The 18,195-nt window shown below is 42.1% G+C and overlaps 1 pseudogene; it reads right to left on the minus strand.

Annotated features, from left to right (window-relative positions):
• Window positions 1-235: 235 nt before the first annotated feature.
• The window catches only part of LOC119061848 (60S ribosomal protein L28-like), a 32,999-nt pseudogene continuing 15,039 nt past the window's right edge, over window positions 236-18,195 (minus strand).

An 18,195-nucleotide genomic window follows, 5' to 3' on the forward strand; every position in this document is an offset into this window, starting at 1 on the left:
ATAAAAAACATATGTAAAAAGCAAATCTAATATATATCATAAGGCATTTATGTCATATCATATACTAAACATATATATATAAACACACACACACACACATATATATATATATATATATATATATATATATCTCATGGCATCATCTGTACAGCAATTGTATCAGTCTATAATTTGTTTTTTCTTATTTTTTTAAATAAAGATTTTTATTTATCTTTAGAGGGGAAGGGAAGGAGAGAGGGAGAGAAATATCCATGCATGGTTGCCTCTTGAGTGTCCCCTGCTGGGAACTAGCCTGCAACCCAGGCATGTGCCCTGATTGGGAATCAAACCATGATCATTTCGTTCACAGGCCTGTGCTCAATCCACTGAGCTACACTAGCCAGGGCTGTATTTTTTAATACAAATGTTATTTCTGAGATTTATCTAGTGTGATCTATGAGGCGCTACTTCATTCTTTCACCGCTGTATATCCCACTGCATGAATATATTAATATAATGTTGAAAAGTAATAATCATCCCAATGAAATTACCAGTAATCCCTCTCCTTCCCTGCCTCTCTTCCTTCCTTCCAAGTTGGCTGATACCTTTATTGTTTTGGGGGGAGGAAGGCGCTGAGGAGCTCTTTGGGTGCGGGCTCCCTTCCTTGTCATCATCGTGGGCTTCTGGCCACGTGTGATGGCCTGGTCCTGCGCTGGCAGCCACGTCCAAATCCCAGTTGTCCTGGTTGCTGCAGATCATGTGCCAGATGCTGCCCAGGGTGGGCATTCTTGATGGTGGTCCACACATAGGAGGCCACTGGCTTTTGCTGGCCAGATTTCACTCCGTGACTACCACCACACCTTTCCCGTGGGCCACCAGCTCCAGCCAACTGTTTTGCAGCGAATCAGCCTGTTGTACTGAAAGGAGTTGTGGGCCTTCAGATTACTGGGTTTGGTGTTATAGGTCTGCTTGTTCTTCTTGATCAGGAAGCTGGAGTAGTTCTGCAGGGCCATCCATTGCAGGTGGACAGACAGCAGGCAGCTCCTATCACTGTGGCAGCCAGAGACAGAAAAAGAGTAATTTCTTAGTATTATTTAATACCCAGTCCATATTAAAATTTCCCCAATTGTCTGAAAGATGCCTTTTTACAATTAGTTTATTATATCTTGTCTCTTTTTGTTCAAAACAGTCTTTTCTCATTTTTACCCCCATACCATAGAATTGTTGGAGACCCTGGGCTATTTGTCTCACATCCTGCATTCAGCTGGTTGCTTTTCATAGTGCCATGATTGAATTCAGTTTTCAGTGGGGAGAGAAGGGACAAGAAACTGTCACATGTAGCCCAGTGACCAAACTTGGTGTTACCAGTGCGGTACAAACCTACACTATGGGCCTCCTGATATAATGGGAAATAGGTAACATGGCCTCTACAGTATTTTACTAAAAGTGACTTATCTAATCATGAAAGGATAAAGAGGACAAATTCAGATGGTGGGATCTTCTGCAAGATAATTTGCCTTGATTCTTCAAAAATGTCATGAGAGAAAAAGGTGAACACTGACTGGATACTGGATCACAAACAAAACTATAGCTATACTGGATAAAACTGGGAGAATTGGAGAAATCTGAATAGGAAACTGTATATAAGATACTATCATGTTGAGTTTCTTAGGCACTGTGGCTGTGTGGGAGAATGTCCTTGTTCTTAGGATATGCAGGCTGAAGACTTTAGCAGTGAAGTGTCAGAATGCCTACAAGTAACTTTCAAATGGTTCAGCCAAAAAATAAAAAGCATGTGTATAAATAATGTAATCTGACAAAGCATACTGACAATTGGTGAGTCAAGATGGAAAGTATAAGGGTGTCTGTTGATTGTACACGTTTTTTTGTTGTTAAGATTTTATTTAGCCCTGGCAGGTGTGGCTCAGTGAATTGAGAGCCAGTAAACCAAAAATTCATGGGTTCAATTTTCTGTCTGGGCCCATGCCTGGGTTGTGGGCCAACCCCCAGCTAGGGGCATGCGAGAGGCAACTGATTGATGTTTCACACATCAATGTTTCTCTCCCTCTTTCTCCCTCCCTTGCCCTCTCTCTAAAAACTAAAGTAAGATCTTTTAAAATTTTTAAGATTTTATTTTATTTTTTAGACAGAGGGGGAGAGAGGGGAAGAGAGGGAGAAAAGCATTGATGTGATAGAGAAACACTGATTGGTTGCCTCTTCTATGCACATCATTCAGGGACCAAACATGCAACCCAGGCATGTGCTATGATGTGGAATCAAACTGGCAACCTTTCGCTTTTTGGGATGACACCCAACCGAACCACACCTGTCAGGGGTATGTAGTTTTTAAAATAAAAAGTTGTAGAAAAAAGAATGCTTTTCTTATGCAGCTGCTGGGCACCTCCAATTTGTGGGCCTCACCATTGCTGACTCTGATCTCCCATTGCCTACCATGTGCTCCAGATTTCTTCCCCTTGGGTGCAGAAGCCGTGGATGGAAGCCCAGAAATCCAATATCTCATCATTCTGATGTAAAATTCCAACATCATTTAAAGGAGGGAAGGAAAAGAGGAGAAGGAAAGGTCCGCAGGCGGCTAGTCTAGTACTGGCTCTGTATCCTCCAGGGCTCCATCTGTGGTTAGTCATCGCCCCCTGGTGGCCATCAGCATGCATGCGGTATCTCTACCAAGAGGCAAACTGTGTCCTTGAGCCCTCCTCTACCTAACAGGATCCCGCCCCAAGACAAGCACCCCAACAGGCCAGTGGTCCTACAATCCTAGCCCCTTCGCCATTTAAAGTACACCAACTAGAGGCCATCATGGTGCAACATGCTTTCCAGATATGAACTCAATCCTCACACCAGCCCTAACAGGTGGGGCTATGGTAGCCTCCACATTAAAGATAAACTGAGACTCATAGAGGGGAGGTGGCACGCCAAAGATTGCACAGCTGATGTCACACCTAACTCCAGATGCAGTGCTATGCCCACTACAATCTAGTTGCTTCAAATTCTGATGATGTGATGATCACAATAAAGTAATATAATGGTGAAAAACAACTGTTGTGTGACTATGAGCCATGCACTGTGTACAACATATTAACTCATTTAATCCACAAGAGCCCTAGGGGGTAAGTTCTATTAGTAAGCCCATTTTACAGTTGAGGAAACTGAGGTACAGAGACTTAAGAAATCTGCCCTAGGTCACTCAGAGAGGAGTACTGACTAGGAAAAAAAACATTAAGGAGCATAGGAAATATCCATTTGTTCAGTTCATAAATGTTTATTACTACCAACTAGGTACAGGACCTTGAACCAAGACATGAGCACAACAATTCTACTAAATAATTTTTTTTTAAAAAGGCAAAGAGCCCTGGCCAGGTAGCTCAGTTGGTTAAAGTGTCACTCCCAACACACCAATGCTGCAGGTTCGATCCCAGTCAGGGCACATACAAAAGCAACCAATTAGTGCATAAATAAATAGAGCAAATTAATGTTCCCCTCTCTCTCCATTCCTCTCTCTAAAATCAATAACTAAAATATTATTCAAAGAGAAAAATCTAATCTATTGGGTTAGCCAAAAAGTTTGATTTTTTCCATAAGATGGCTCCAGTAATTTTGCTAGATTGCATTGTGACAGATGTCATATCAGTGTGCATTAAAAAAAACTTATCAAAATTGGTGAATTTTTGTGTAGCCATTTAATACTGAAGATTGAATAAGGGACATTTTTGGCATATTATGCTTTATTATTTCCAGAAAGGTAAAAACGCAACTGAAGTGCAAAAATGATTTGTAGTGTATGGAGAAGGTGCTGTGACTGATCGAAGGTGTCAAAAGTGCTTTGCAAAGTTTCATGCTGGAGATTTCTTGATGGACAATGCTCTACCATGGGGTAGACCAGTTGAAGTTGATAGCAATCAAATCAAGATATTAATTAAGAACAATAAACATTATACCACACGGGAGATAGCCGACGATCCAAATCGATAGTTATTTACAAAAATGCATTCCTGAAAGTAAGATGTTCAACAAGAATTAAATAGTCTTATAATCAGTTGGAAATAAAAGTAAAAGATCTCTTCTGGGGAAGGGGAAGTGTAAGTGAACATAAAATTTTCACTGCAACCTGCCAGTGAACACACTGATAAGTCCTGATTTTAAAGTTGGCTAAATATTTTACCTCAAAGAAAAGTGAATTAGTGTGCTGCCAATCTCCTGAGAAATTCAGAAGAGGGGCTTTTTGGCATATGTATTTTTTAAAAATTCCTGCTCCTAATAAACAGAATCTGATGATTCAATCTGACTTTCAGAGATGTATTTAACCACAGCACTCCACCTGCAACCAACCCCTGCTGCTCCCTACCCTCCCAGGGTCTAGGGAAGTCCAACACTGTTGCCTCTCCTTTCCCTCCCTCTGCTGCTCTCAGGCCCAGACAGCATCGGATTACTTAGGATTTCTTGGAAGTCTCCGGACCCTGTCCTGCTCGGCTGCTGTCAGAGATACACTCCTTCCTTACCCTGGCAAGGTCCCCCAGGCCCAGGCAGCCCCCCTCCCCACAGGAGACCTGATCTGAAGCATTCACACTGCTCTGTAGCTGCGACTGGAGCTTCAGGACCAGCTGCACACCACTCCTCCTCACCCGCACACGCTTTTCTTTTCAGCTTACAGTTAAAATACTTGCTGAAATTTTGTAGAAATAAGAACACAAAGTTTCGTTCTTTTAAAAATACACTTTATTAAGGTATGATTGACATACAAAATGTGTACATACTTAATGTATAAACTTGAGTTTGAATATCGTTTTCATTCTTACCATCCTTGTTACTATTTTGGTCTACATGTACCATGAAATGTCGGTGCAAAGTTAAGAAAAGGATACAGGTGGAAAAACTGACCAAAAGTGTGAATAAACTAGAGGAGTGTTGACTGAAAAACAAAACACACAGCCCATCCCTTGAAAGTAGTTTTTTCTTTTGTGAACCTAAATCAGAGGTTCTCAAAGTGTGGTCCCTGTACCAGCAGTGTCAGCCTCATTTGGGAACTTTCTCGAACTGCAAATGCTCTGGAACACAGCTGCTGAATCAGAAAACAGAAGGCTGGGGCCCAGAAATCTGTTTTAACCAGCGTTCCAAGAGTTTCTGGTGGATGTTCAAATTTGAAAACCACTGCATTACTACTACACGATGACCAAACCTCCTATTAATTCAGTGATTTGAAAAGTGAATTTGTATTTCCTTAGTCTTAACAGCAACTTGTACTAAAGAAATAACAGCAAGAGGAACCTAGATGATGCCCGGTGTAGGGGTTGAATTTTCCTACACAGTATCTCTCCTTGAGGTAACAGACTGTATTGTTAAGAACTAGGGGCAACCAGATGGGTTGGGCAATGTTTGCTGTGGGGTTCCTTAATCACACTCCTCACCCCCAAAGGGTTTTTGTGGTGAAGTTAGAAAATAAACTGAAAGTCGAAAAGGACCGAAGAAGTCCTTCCTGGCAGCTGATTCGGTTTCACTGGAGGTAGAAATGGGTTTGCATGGAGGAAAAGGCTCCTGTAGCCTGTGAAGGACCCCCTTTAACTGAGCAAGCTTGAGCTACTGGACAGGGTCCCTGGGGGTATTTTTCTAGCTCCTGTTCCTCCTCTTCTCCCCGAACCTGTCTGCACTCCTCTTGGCCTCTCGCCCTCTGACCCTTTTTCTCCAACTCCAGCTTTTTAACTCCTCTCCTCCACAATCACCAGCACCGTGTCCAGCTACAACTCACCAGCATGCAGGACACACAATTCAACACCTGCAGGCCCTATGGGGCGTCTGACTCCATACTGACCCCTTGAAGGATCTCAGTAGCAGAGGGTATGGGTCTTGCAGATGGAGGAGGGTGTGAGGAATTTTGCTGGGCCTGGAGGCAGGGGGTGGTCCATAAAGCTCCCCAATATGGAGGACATTCTGCCCCATGGAAATGCCCTAGGGCTCCAACCGTCTTGGGAGGCTTGCCACTGTTGTTCTAATGGTTACTGAGTCTTTGAGTCAGTAGAGTTGCTCCCACCCTGAATCAGATCCATGGGCCATAAAGTGCCACTGACCTGGCAACCTCTTGGGAGTGTCACACACTAAGTAGTGAGGCAAATGAATGTCACTTTTCTCTCCCTTTCTCTAGTTGTTTCCTTTCTGGGCTTCTGCCCCGTTACCACTTATGCAAACCCTTGTGGGTATAGGGGCTATTTTGGGCTGGGGTGTCACAGGCCGGACCCGTTCCTTTCCAGAAGCTACAAAGGTACTTCTGGATCAGGTGGGGATGGTGAGGCAGGGTGTCTGTGGCTGTAGAATACTGGGATTTCTCTGGGCCCAGAGCTGGCATCTGGACTCATTATGCTCTGGTTTACTGACCCGTCAAATAGAGTCCAATGACCACTGTGATACCTCAACTACATGGGGGGATCCAAGGCAGCTCTCTCAAAACCCAGCTGCATCTGTGGGTGCTGAGGGAGTCCCTCACGTATTTCCTTCTCAGCTTCTAATTTTTTTTATTGTATCCAACAAGCTACCCATTTTGTTAGGTATTTGAGGGTTTTTATTATAGTTGATATACATTTATATGCCTTATGTGATCACAATAAATCTAGTAACCATCTGTTACCAAAGTTACCATGATATTACTGACCATATATTTTGTTTTGTTTTTATCATTCTTCCAGTGTTTAATCTTTGAAGGTAAAATATTTTTCTTTAGTTGCTTTTAATGCTTTCTGGTTCTGTTTTCAATAATTTTACAATGATGTCACTAGGTATGGTCAAGTGGCCCTTTGGAATAAGAGGCACCCAGAATGTAGGGCTTAACTTAATGAGCTTCCCTTCGCTCTAAGTACCCTGGATCCTCAGTTCCTGACTGTCTTGGCAGCTCTGAGTACCTTCAAATATATACATATGTATGTATGTATATGTATACACACACACCAATCCAATTCTTCAAGCTATTTCCAGTAGGAGTGTTAGTTTACCAGAAGCTACTATTACAGCTAAAAATGGAAGTGTCACTGTCTTGGGTTTTAATTCTGCATGTTTAAAGACTTATAAATAACATTGTTGTTTTATAGTTACTCAAAGTTCAGTACCACATTTTACCACTTTCTTTGGGCTTTATCCTTTCTTGTGTCTCTCACCATTCATTTGGGATCATTTTGTATGAAATACAGCCTTTAGAATTTCCTTCACAGTACAAAAAATTCTATTTGGTTATTTTTTTAAATCTCCTGTGTCAGTTTCCAAGCTTTCTTGTTTTTGCAGATATTTTCAAACTTGTCTTTTATCTCTTTAAAAAATACCAAGAATTGCTATTTTATACTCTTTCTCTGGTAATTAAAATACCTGAAGTTTTTGTGTATTTGTTGTCTGTTATTTCTGCATGTTCTCTTCGATGATATCTCCTTGTTTACCTGCTTATCTTTGAGAATGTGCTGGAAGTTACTAAAAAAAAATATGTGTAAGAATACTTTGATTTCAGAGATAATACCCTTCTCTAAAGATTATATTCATTTGTTTCTGTCAGTCATCTGGGCCCACCACAAGTCTGGTCAACGTTGCAGATTTTGAAAGCTGACATTCCCTACATCTCCAAGTCAAGCTGAATTTGAGAGACATATTCATCTTCAGTTCATCATTTTCTTGAGGGTGTTTTCACTTGGGGTTCCAGTTCAAATGTGGGGTGATTATTTAGACTTCTGGCTTTCAGCACTTTTACATTTGTACCCCTATACTGCAAGTGCACAAACCTTACAGCTGAGTATCGCAGGTGTTTTTCTGTCAACAAATGCCTTCAGACAAAGGCAGCCTGATGAACTGTCTTGTCCTGCTTCTTCTCAGTTTGACCCCTAATTCTTCACTCTTGTTAGCGCTGTGGCATGCTTTTTTTTCCCCCCTTCCAGCGTTTCATCCAGCGCAAGTTATTTTCCCTGGAGGAGTTGGTCCTAATATCCTAGACTGCTATTATCAGAGTTGTACCCCTTCACTTAAGGCCTCATTATCCTCCCTCCAGCCTCAGCCTGTCCGCACACGTTGCTTCCCGTCCGCTTCCCGCAGAGGAAGGGAGCACGAGGTCAGAGAGACAAAGGAGAGACTTTGTTTTTACGACCTTGTTCTGAGGAAGTAGGAACTTACAGTTCTTCATTACACTTAAAATTATTCCAGAGTGAGGACATATAGTTGTTACCTGGGGTTTCTCCACTTACCTAATTTCGTATGTTCAACTTATCTCCATTTTGTCCAGCAAGTCACGTGATAGGCCCTACCCAGCCACAAGGCAGAGTAAGAAAAGAGGACAGGAGTGGCGGATGGTGGCTGCCCCACAGCCTGGCACCGGCAGAAAACTCACTCGCTCAGGCGAAAGCGAACACCAAGCACGCAGCTCACGCCTACATACACCCAACTCGGTGTGCCAGGCGCCAGGGCCACGAACCCCGGCGTCGGCGACGGAAAACGTCGGACCGGAAGCGGGCGTGCGCCTCGCCAAGGCTTCCGGGGAAAGTAGTCTGCGGCCGCCCCGCGTCTGGGGCGCTCGGTGGTGGTTCTTTTCGGTTGTGGGGACCGCCACTGGCGGATGGTGTGTCTTCCCAACCGAAGGTAAAATGCCGGGGGAGGCAAGTGGGCGTCCTTCGACACCTCTTTAAAGGGCACTTCCAGATCTTCCTGTTATGAATTCTAAGTTTGGTGGTTCAAACTTCTCCAACCGATGTGGTTCCCATTAAGATGCTTTTTCACCCCCGCCACACTGTCAAATCCCCCTATAGGATCGATCCTTTAACCTTAGAGAAAGCAAATGTAGTCTAGCCCGTTTCAAAAGTCCAAACTTACACCTCATTCTTAGATGCCCACTTGCTTGACCCACTTCTCTGAGCATTGGTAAGCCAAGGGGGAAGGAGAAGGAAGGCGTGGGTCTCACGGGTTAGTCCCGTTTGGCCTGGGGTCGGTGGCCTGCCCCGACAGGGTGGTCCCCTCACAGGGAGATGCGCGGCTGTCTAGGCACCATGTTCAGTTTCACCTCAGTCCCCTGTGTTCATTCACAGTGGGGCAGACGAGTTTCCCCTTCGGCACCACGCAGTCCCTGTTTCTAATCCCTCTCCAGGCGGGCCATCCCCTAATTTGGTTAGGCAACCACTGGGACACGTCCCTTTGGCCCCAGCCACCCCATCTTCCTTACTCCTGCTGAGAGCTCCAAGCTCAGGGTAACACATTTGTCCCGGTTTTCCAGCACAGCCCCACCTTCCTGTCTGGTTAGATTCCGCCTCATTCTTAAGGATCCCAGTTTAGATGATCAATCACATGGTAGCCATATCCAGGATCCATTGAAATTCTGTCTTGTGATCTCTGGTAGCAAAGAAAACCGATAGAGCTGTTCTACCCTTTTCTTCCTAGGCACAAATGCGGAGCCTCGGAAGACTTCCGTACTCTGCTTCTAGGAGCTACTCCAGCAGCACTCTCCTCCCTTCAAAACCTGTGTTGGGTCCCTCCCCACACCTTTACCATCGCATATACTCTTCAGGGATAGACAGCAAAGATCTCCCAAGAACTCCAGGTGGCAGCCCAGAGTGGGCCTGTGGTTTTACTGCAGAGGGAGACAGCAAGCCCCAGTGATTTCAGATGTCTGCAATATCTCATCCAGTCATTCTCTCCCTCTCTTTTAAAAAATATTTTACTTATTTTTAGAGAGAGAGGAAGGGATGGAAAAAGAGAGAAAGAGAAATGTCCGTTGTCTCTTGCACACCTAACGTGGGACCTGGCCTACAACCCAGGCACATGCCCTGACTGGGAATCAAACCAGCATTTTTTCAGCTTGTGGGACAACATCTGAGCCACACCAGTCAGGGCTCTCTCTTTTTCAAAAAGATTTTATTTGTTTGTTTGTTTGTTTGTTTGTTTATAGAGCGAAGAGAAGGAAGGGAGAAAGAGGGAGAGACACATCAATTGGTTGCCTCTCGCACATGCCCCTACCAGGGACTGAACCTGCAACTCAGGCATGTGCCCTGACTGGGAATCAAACAGGTAACCTTTTGCTCTGCAGGACAACACCCAACCAACTGAGCCACACTGGTCAGGGCCCCAGTCACTCTCTTGGTGCCTAAGTCCCCTAGCCCTGTGGGGAGATGCAGAGGACTCATCCCAGGAACATAAGGTCCCTCTCCTCTGGACCTGACCTTGTGCCATGGTTACATGTCAACGGGGCCCCAGAAGTGAGGTTGTGCAAGGCTCGCACCTCCTAGTAAGTCCAGTGGGACAGTGTGCCAAGCCCTTGTGGCACCCTTTAGAATTGTAGGGTAACATGACATTTTGTTTTCATCTTTGGGGCCTTATCAACAACTCCAAGCCAAAATCCTGTGACAACTCTTAACTTTTGAAAATGAGCATTATAATTCAAGAACAATTGGTAATTGCTAGTTTCTTAATGCACATAATAACATAAAACCCCATTAGTTATTAGAGCTAACACTTATCTGGTCATAGCATGATAAAATATCATCTATACCTCAAGTCGAAATTTCTTGGTTCCTTTATCCATTAAAATGTGTTTGTCCAAAAAAGTGTTTTTCCAAAATTATAGGGCTTTCATGACATTCATTAGCAAAAATTAGTTCTCTCCTTCCACTAATTCCTACAAATAATCACCTATGTTCTTATTTACAGGAAGCCTTTTGCTCCCATGCTCTTCCCTTTTTAAAAATTGACCCCTCAGATGGTATTTCTAGAGAATAAGAATGACTCTGCTTGATCTTGACAGTGCCAAGACCTCTCTCTCCTTTCTTGGGCCTGGATCAGCTTCTCACTCCTAGGAGCATTAGTGCCTATATTTCCTTCTCCTCAATCCTTTAGGTGCAGTAGATGTGCAGGCCAAACCGGCTCCTACACTTAGGGAACCAAGCAGGTGGCTTTATGAGACGGGAGACCAGATAAGAGCAAGGAGAGTAACTTTAACTGTTAAAGAGATTAAACCTTCAGAGAAGCACATACAACAAATTCCTATGCATCATACTCTTAACAAATTAAATATCTTACTGTGTCTTTTTTTTAAAGATGTAAAATATGACAGTTTAAGCCTTCTTTTATTCCTTCTTACCCCTCTCTCTATTAGCTCTAAAGGAAACCACCACTCTAAGCTGGTATTTTAATACCTTCCCACTTTTACTTTATGTAAGTTGATTAAAAAAATAGGTATGGATTTTTTAGTTATAACATCACACTATACATCTATATCCACCTGCAACTTTATTTTCAATTGTTTTCAGTATACTAGGCATGTTAATACATGTACATTCAGTTCAACCCTTTGTTAAATACTTGAGGATCTCCTGTGCTGGGGACAGAGCACTAAACAAAAGATATAAAAGTAGTTGCTCTGAACCAATACTAAGCTCTTCACTTAGTATTTTGTACTTTTCTGTATATATAATATATCATGCTTCAATAACATGTTCCCCCACCCCCAATCTCTACTCTCATGGGGCTGTCTTCCAAAGTAGGACATATAATAAAACAAAATATTTAGAATGTCAGGTGGGGGTAGGTATTATGAGGAAAAAATGAAGTTGGGTAGGGAGATGGAATGTGTCATGGAGGGGACTACTATTTTCATAGGGTGGTCAAGGAAGAGTTCTCTGGTAAGAAAATCTAAAGCAAAGAGCTAAAGGAGGTGAGGGAAAGAGGGTTCAAGAAAGAGGGAAAAGCAAATGTAAGGGCTCTGAGGTGGAAGCTTGCTGTGTGTGTGTGTGTGAGTGTGTGTGTGTGTTATTGCAGGGAGGCCAGGGCCTGGAGTAAAGTGATCAAAAAGAAAGACAAGTGGTCAGTCAGACAGGACAGGGTGGCAGATCGTTACAATACTATGTAGGGCTTTTACTTTAGCTTTTATCCAGTGACATGGAGAGCTATTAGAGGGCTTTGAGCAGATGAGTGACATGGTCTTAGATTTTTGGTGTCACTCTGGTTACTGAACTGCAAATATAGAGAGAGACAAGGATGGAGGCAGGGAAGCCAATTAGGATATCACAAATAATCTGGGCCACAGATGATGATGGTGACCTGGGGGTTAGGGTGGTGGAAGCAACAAGAAATGGTCATCTTTATATCAATATGTCCTGCAAGTTAGCAGACAGGACTGACTGAAGCTTGGGTGTAGGTTGTGAAAGAAACAAATCAAGAATGGTTCCCCAGTTTGGGCCCTGAGCAACTGGAAGATAATCTTGCCTTTTCCCAGGTGGGAAGACTGAGGGAGGAACATGCTTATGATAGGGCTGGGAAGAGATCATGAGTTAATTTATCTTTGGAGACATAAAATTTGAGATGTCTTAATGGACATCCAAGTAGAGATGTCACATAGACAGTTAGTTATATAAGTATTAAATCCTGGGCCAGAGATGTAAATTTTGAAGTAGATATTTAAAGCCATGAGACAGGATGAGACCCCAGTGAGGGTGTCTGTAGAAAAAAAAGAAGAAAAGAGGTCTGAAGACTGAACTGTAGGAGAATTCCCATGTCTAGTAAAGGAAAAAGAAAAAACCTGGGAGAAGCAGCTCTCAATGAATTATATGGAAATGTAGGTTAAGTGTGATAACTTGGAAGCCAAATGAAAAAAATGTGTCAAGGATAAGGAAATGATCAGTGGTACCAAATAATCCTAAAAGGTCAATAAAATGATTTTAAAAAGACCTTTGGATTTAGCCACATGAAGTCCATCAGTGACCTTTGACAAGAGCAGAACCTGACTGGAGTGGGTACAAGGGACAATGGAAGAAGAGGAATTGGAGAGGAGTATGGTACACCTGTACTGGGGAGTATTCCTATCAAGTGAAGCAAGAAATGGAGTGGCAGGAGGAAGGGGGCGCAGCATATTTATAAATGTACACAGGATGAGAACAACTATGTTATTGTGCTGATGGAAAATATTACCTAGACAGGAGATGCAGGAAAGAGGGCAATTGTGGGAATAGCATCCTAAAACACCAGAGAAGTTGGTCTTAGATAAGAGAACACAGTCAACCATAGTAACAGGAGGGAAAGCAAGAGCTCATGGATAAGAAGCATGTAGGTGAGTAGTTGTCTTCTGATTGCTTTTACTTTGTTAACTAGGAAACAGTTACCAGCTGAGTGAGGCCTGGGGTCAAGTGCTGGAGGTTGAGAAGTGAGAAGCTATAAAATAGTACCTTAGGAGACTGGGGCAATGACTGGACTAGCAAACAAATGCTTGAGGTCAACAGGAATTTAAAGTGGGATTCACAAGTATTTTTTCTCCAGCTACATTTAGCTGCATGGGCACAGGAGTAGAATAGGCAGGGCTAGAATGTTGTTTTGCTAGATGCCCTGGTTCCTTCATTTAAGTACTGTTGTGTCCATATTTTTACTATTTCAAACATTGCTGCAATGAATAATATCCTTGTGCATGTCTTTGTGCTCACATGGGAGAATTTCTAGTCTAGGGTATATATCTAGTCTAGGGTATATATGCTGGGTCATGAGATATGCTTAAATTCAGCTTTACTGGAAATTGCCAGATTACTCTCAAAATGGTTATACCAGTTTACCTTCCCACCAGCAGTATATGAAAGCTCCATTTTCCCCCTGCTAGACTTCTAAATTTTTGCCAGCCTAATGGGAATGAAATACTATCTCAATGCTGTCTTTTGCAATATTCTGATTTCAAGAGTGGGCATCTTTTCATTCATAAGCCAGTTTTGTCTACCAACAAACCACTCCATTGCTCATGTAAACAAGACTGTATGTATTAAGTACCTACCATGTTTGTAGCACTGTGGTAAGCCAGGAAACAAAGTTTAACAAAACAAATGTGGACCCAGAGAACACCAAGTAATCACAAATACAAATTGTGGTAACATGAAGAACAATAGTAATCCCTGGGAATTTAAGAGGGAGACCAATTTAGCTGAAGTAGGGCAGTGACATTTGCATTTTTAACAGATGAGTAAGAATTAACTAGTTTAGCAGCTACAGAGAACTGAATATGACTATCATCAATATGCCCACAGACTGCAAAAGTTTTTTTTGTATATTCTCATGTGGGCAGAGGTGGGCTAGATGCCCTGGGGGACAGAATGCTTGCCCTGGGTCTTTCCCCGGAGGTGGAAGGCTGGTTTTCTCTGGGATCCCTTTTGCAATTATGAGATGATCACTCCTGGGCTATTGTATGCAATTTACTGTTGTGTGAGTCTCTGGTTATACTCACATATACATGCTGACCTGCTAATCCCATTTGAGATATTTTACCTCATTTTGGATATGTAAAGAAAAAGATTCTGTAGTGAAAAAGGTGGGAGTGGCTCAGTTGGTTTGAACATTCGCCCCTAATTGAAGGGTTGCAGATTTGATTCTCAGTCAGGGCACACGCCTGGGTAGTGGGTTTGAGCCCCAGTCTGGGGGCACATGGGAGGCAACTGATCGATGTTTCTCTCTAAAAGCAATGGAAAAATATCTTCACTGAGGAAAAAAAAATTTAAGGTGGGAGCCCTTAAAAAGATAAAAGTGTCCAATGTCATTATAAAAATGCCACAGTAGTAGGGAACTTGTTAAGGGGGATAACGAGACTGTAGCACCATGGAAAATATGAAAAAGTTCTTGAAGTGTGATACAAGGTTTTATCCTACAGTATGGGCTGATGTAAATAATGATACATTCAGGTGTTAAGGTTGTGAGTGAATGTAGGTAATGTACTGAGTCAAGAAAAACATTCCAATGTCCTTCGTCATTTTGTCTCTGCTTGGTCTCTAACCGACCATCCAACATGGCCCTGAAGGTACCAGTTAGTGGTTAAGAACCTACTTTGCTGCCAGACAGTCCTGAGTCAGAGGCCTGAGTCTGCCATGGACAGTACTACCTGGGGCGTTATTTTATCTGTTTCCCCCACTGTAAAACAAGGGTATAATACATAGATTGTTTCTTTAATGTAAGAAACAGAAACATGACAGATCAGCTTAGCCAAAAAGGAGGCATCACTGGACTGATAGTGGGGAACCCAGAGTCCCAGAAAGGGCTTCAGAAATTGAGCCAGTTCCAAGGACCTCGGGTTAGAAACGAGAATACCATCTTGTCGGGGGCACCCTCTCCTACCATAAGAGCCCTTTCCTCTCTGATAAGGAATCGGGCTCCAGGCAGCTCTAGGCCTTCACCTTTCCAGCCTAGCAACCCAAAATTAAAGTTTCCCTCTATTTTGAAAACATCCTGGCAAAGAACTCTGATGCTGGCTCAGCTAGGTCACATGCTCTCCCCTAAAACTATCAGTGCGCCTCAGGGACATTCTGACTTGTATTACTGTGGCCAGTACATCAGGGATAGTTACAAGGGAGAAAAGAAGCTGGGCAGACAAAGGTAATAGCTACCACAAAAACCTAGAAAGGGGAGTTATAAGGATTAACTGAAATGATGGCTGTAAAATACTTAGCACAATTTCTTTCAAGTAGCAAGCATTCAATAAATGGTAGCTGTTATTAACTCACCTGGCTGTGATGAGTTTAGCAGTTAATCCCTCCTCCTTGATGTGCCACTCTTTAATCTTAAGCCATATTCTGAAAGTTGAAAAAGACCAACTCACTCCCATTCAACTAAAAAAGCTATTTATTGAATACAATGATGTTACAAGGATGCATTTCATGTGGCCTAGAAAGCTAGGTGTTTTTAAGTGCATGGTGCATGAGTGCTAGGACTACAGAATCCTCTGCTCAATCAGCCACACATATATCTTGGGCTCCCTCTCTCTCAGTGAAGATGCTGAGATTCAGAGATTGGTTGAATCTAGGTCAGGCTCCACACGCAAACCAGTGGTCTCCTTTGGGTCTTTTAGTACTATCTTTACAAACTTCCATGGCAGAAGGATAGCACTCAATTGGTTACAGTGCATGCCATTCTTACAAACAACCCTCTATGAGGGTCTCCAAACAATCAGTAGCAAAATGAATTCCTGATAGGCATCTTGGTTAATCAACAGGGGAGGGTTTGAGTATAATCACCCACTGCCAAACTACATGTATCAGACAACACAAACATGGCCCTGGCATTGTGTGCACGCTAAGCATGAAACATAATAAACGTAGTTTTTGAATGGTCAATACCTTGGAAGGCCAGATCAACTTGGGAGTATTCCACCTTGCTCCACACATGACAGACATTGAGCTAGACATCCCATATTTCAGCCCCCAAGGACATTTTTTTTCTGCAAAAATTATGAAGAGCCCTGTTTGGGTAGTTCACTTGGTTGGAGAGCCATCCCATACACCAAAAGGTTATAGGTTTGAGCACATCAGGGCATTTATCTATGGTGTGGGATCAATCTCCAGTTGGGGCATGATGAGAGGCAACCAACTGATGTTTCTCTCTCTCAAATCAATAAACATACCAGGTGAGGAGTAAAAAAAAAATTATGAAGAATGTTTGGGAGCTGCCTCATGTCCAGGATAAGGATCATGGATCCTGCTACCTGGCAGGCAAGAAAGCCAGTAAGAAAGGTTCACCATCAACATCACTCATATCACTCCACCCAATGATTCATCAAAGTGGGAACATTTGCTTATCTTAAGGAAGAGATGCTCATTATTAAAGGGGTCAATGTCCACAGTTGCTTCTAAATTTATCTACATTGTTGGTACCAATGAATCAACAAAGGTCCTTGAAATTCCTTTACGATAGCCTATGAAATTCCATTAGGGGACATTAAGGATTAGAGTGGGCTACTTAAGCATGGGTTTCAGTCACCATAGAGATTAAAAGTTAGTTTTCTTATGGTGAAATTTCCTTGGCACACATGCTGATTTAAAGACAAATTGTATGGCAAGAGGTAATTGGATTTATACTTCTCCACAGTAAAATTAATTTGGGGGAAAATTCTTGTCTTAGTTTTGAGTTATTTTCCCATTGATCCAATGTAGGAAGCCTGGGGCAGTGCAGAGTAAGAGGACTTAATAGTTCTATAAAACTGACATGTTAGTTGAAAGTATAATTATGTTTGGAAAATGGAAAAAAGTCACCAGCAGTTCAACCATTTACAGTTTCTGTTAACATTTTGGCTTATAAGCTTCCAACAAGCTGCTTTAAATAAGTTTGTGGCAAATCTCCATGTCTTGCTGCCTTATGCTTTTATGAGTTCCCAATGCGTCCAACTCATGAGTGCTCGTTAAATGTTTGTGCATCTGATCTAAAATTTATTTAAAAGCCCTCTGAAGGTCCGCTTTCTCTTTAGTACTTTACTACTTTTCTTTCTCTATAGTAAAGTATTAAATCTTACCTAGTATTTCCATAGAAGTAGTACAGTATGGCGATACCAATTGTATTTTGTGGCCAAGTCTAATAGTTCCCACATCTAATCTGGCTTACATGCAATGTATATTTTGTTTAAAGCATTTTAATATTCTATTAAATTGATTTTTCAGCATGTGAAAAAAACAAACCTAAAAGCCCTCTGAATTCCAAAATACCTTTTTCAGTGTCAAGACCCTGGGGCCAAAGATCCAGGAGACCTGCATCCTCCATTCAGCTTTACCATTGTAAGTTGTATTAGACTGTGCAAACCATTTCACATCTTTGGTTTTCAGTTTCTTCATCTGTACAATGAACTAGTTGGACCAGTTGATCTAATTATTTGAATGGTGAATTTTTGGAGGCGAAACTGGTTTCCATGGTGAATTCAATGTAAAAGCTGCAATTGAATGCAGTTGTCAAACAATTTTAAAAATGAGTTTTGGTCATTACTACAAGAATTTTTTTTCTATAAAAAATGCTGTAAACAGTAACAGTGAAAGTCAGTGTTGAAAGTTGGTAATCTCCTCCATGTATATGGTAAAAAGCTTTATAAGGTCCAACAGGCATATCATTTCCAACAGATTATACATGATGCTTGTAGCTGTTTTTACAAATTTGTAACCAGATCTGAGAATGTGGCTTTTATTTATTGGATTTTTAAAAAAAAGACTACTAGCGCAGAGTATGTTGTGTTCTCTGCACACAACATACAAACACACATAATTCATTACATTCTCGAGCTTTCTCTTCAGTACAAATCTTTTGATACCAAGTAGTAATATTTTAGCTAAAGCTTTCTGCACATTCTTTAATTTCAGGGTTCCTAGAGTTTATTTCGCATGTGAATTCTCTGGTGTTTAGTGAGAGCTGAGCTTCGACTGAAGTTTTTCCCACATTCCTTACAAGCATAGGGTTTTTCTCCAGTATGAATTCTCT

This window comes from Artibeus jamaicensis, unplaced genomic scaffold (assembly GCF_021234435.1).
Source record: "Artibeus jamaicensis isolate MK-2021 breed Jamaican fruit bat unplaced genomic scaffold, CSHL_Jam_final contig_464, whole genome shotgun sequence".
Classification (NCBI taxonomy): domain Eukaryota; kingdom Metazoa; phylum Chordata; class Mammalia; order Chiroptera; family Phyllostomidae; genus Artibeus; species Artibeus jamaicensis.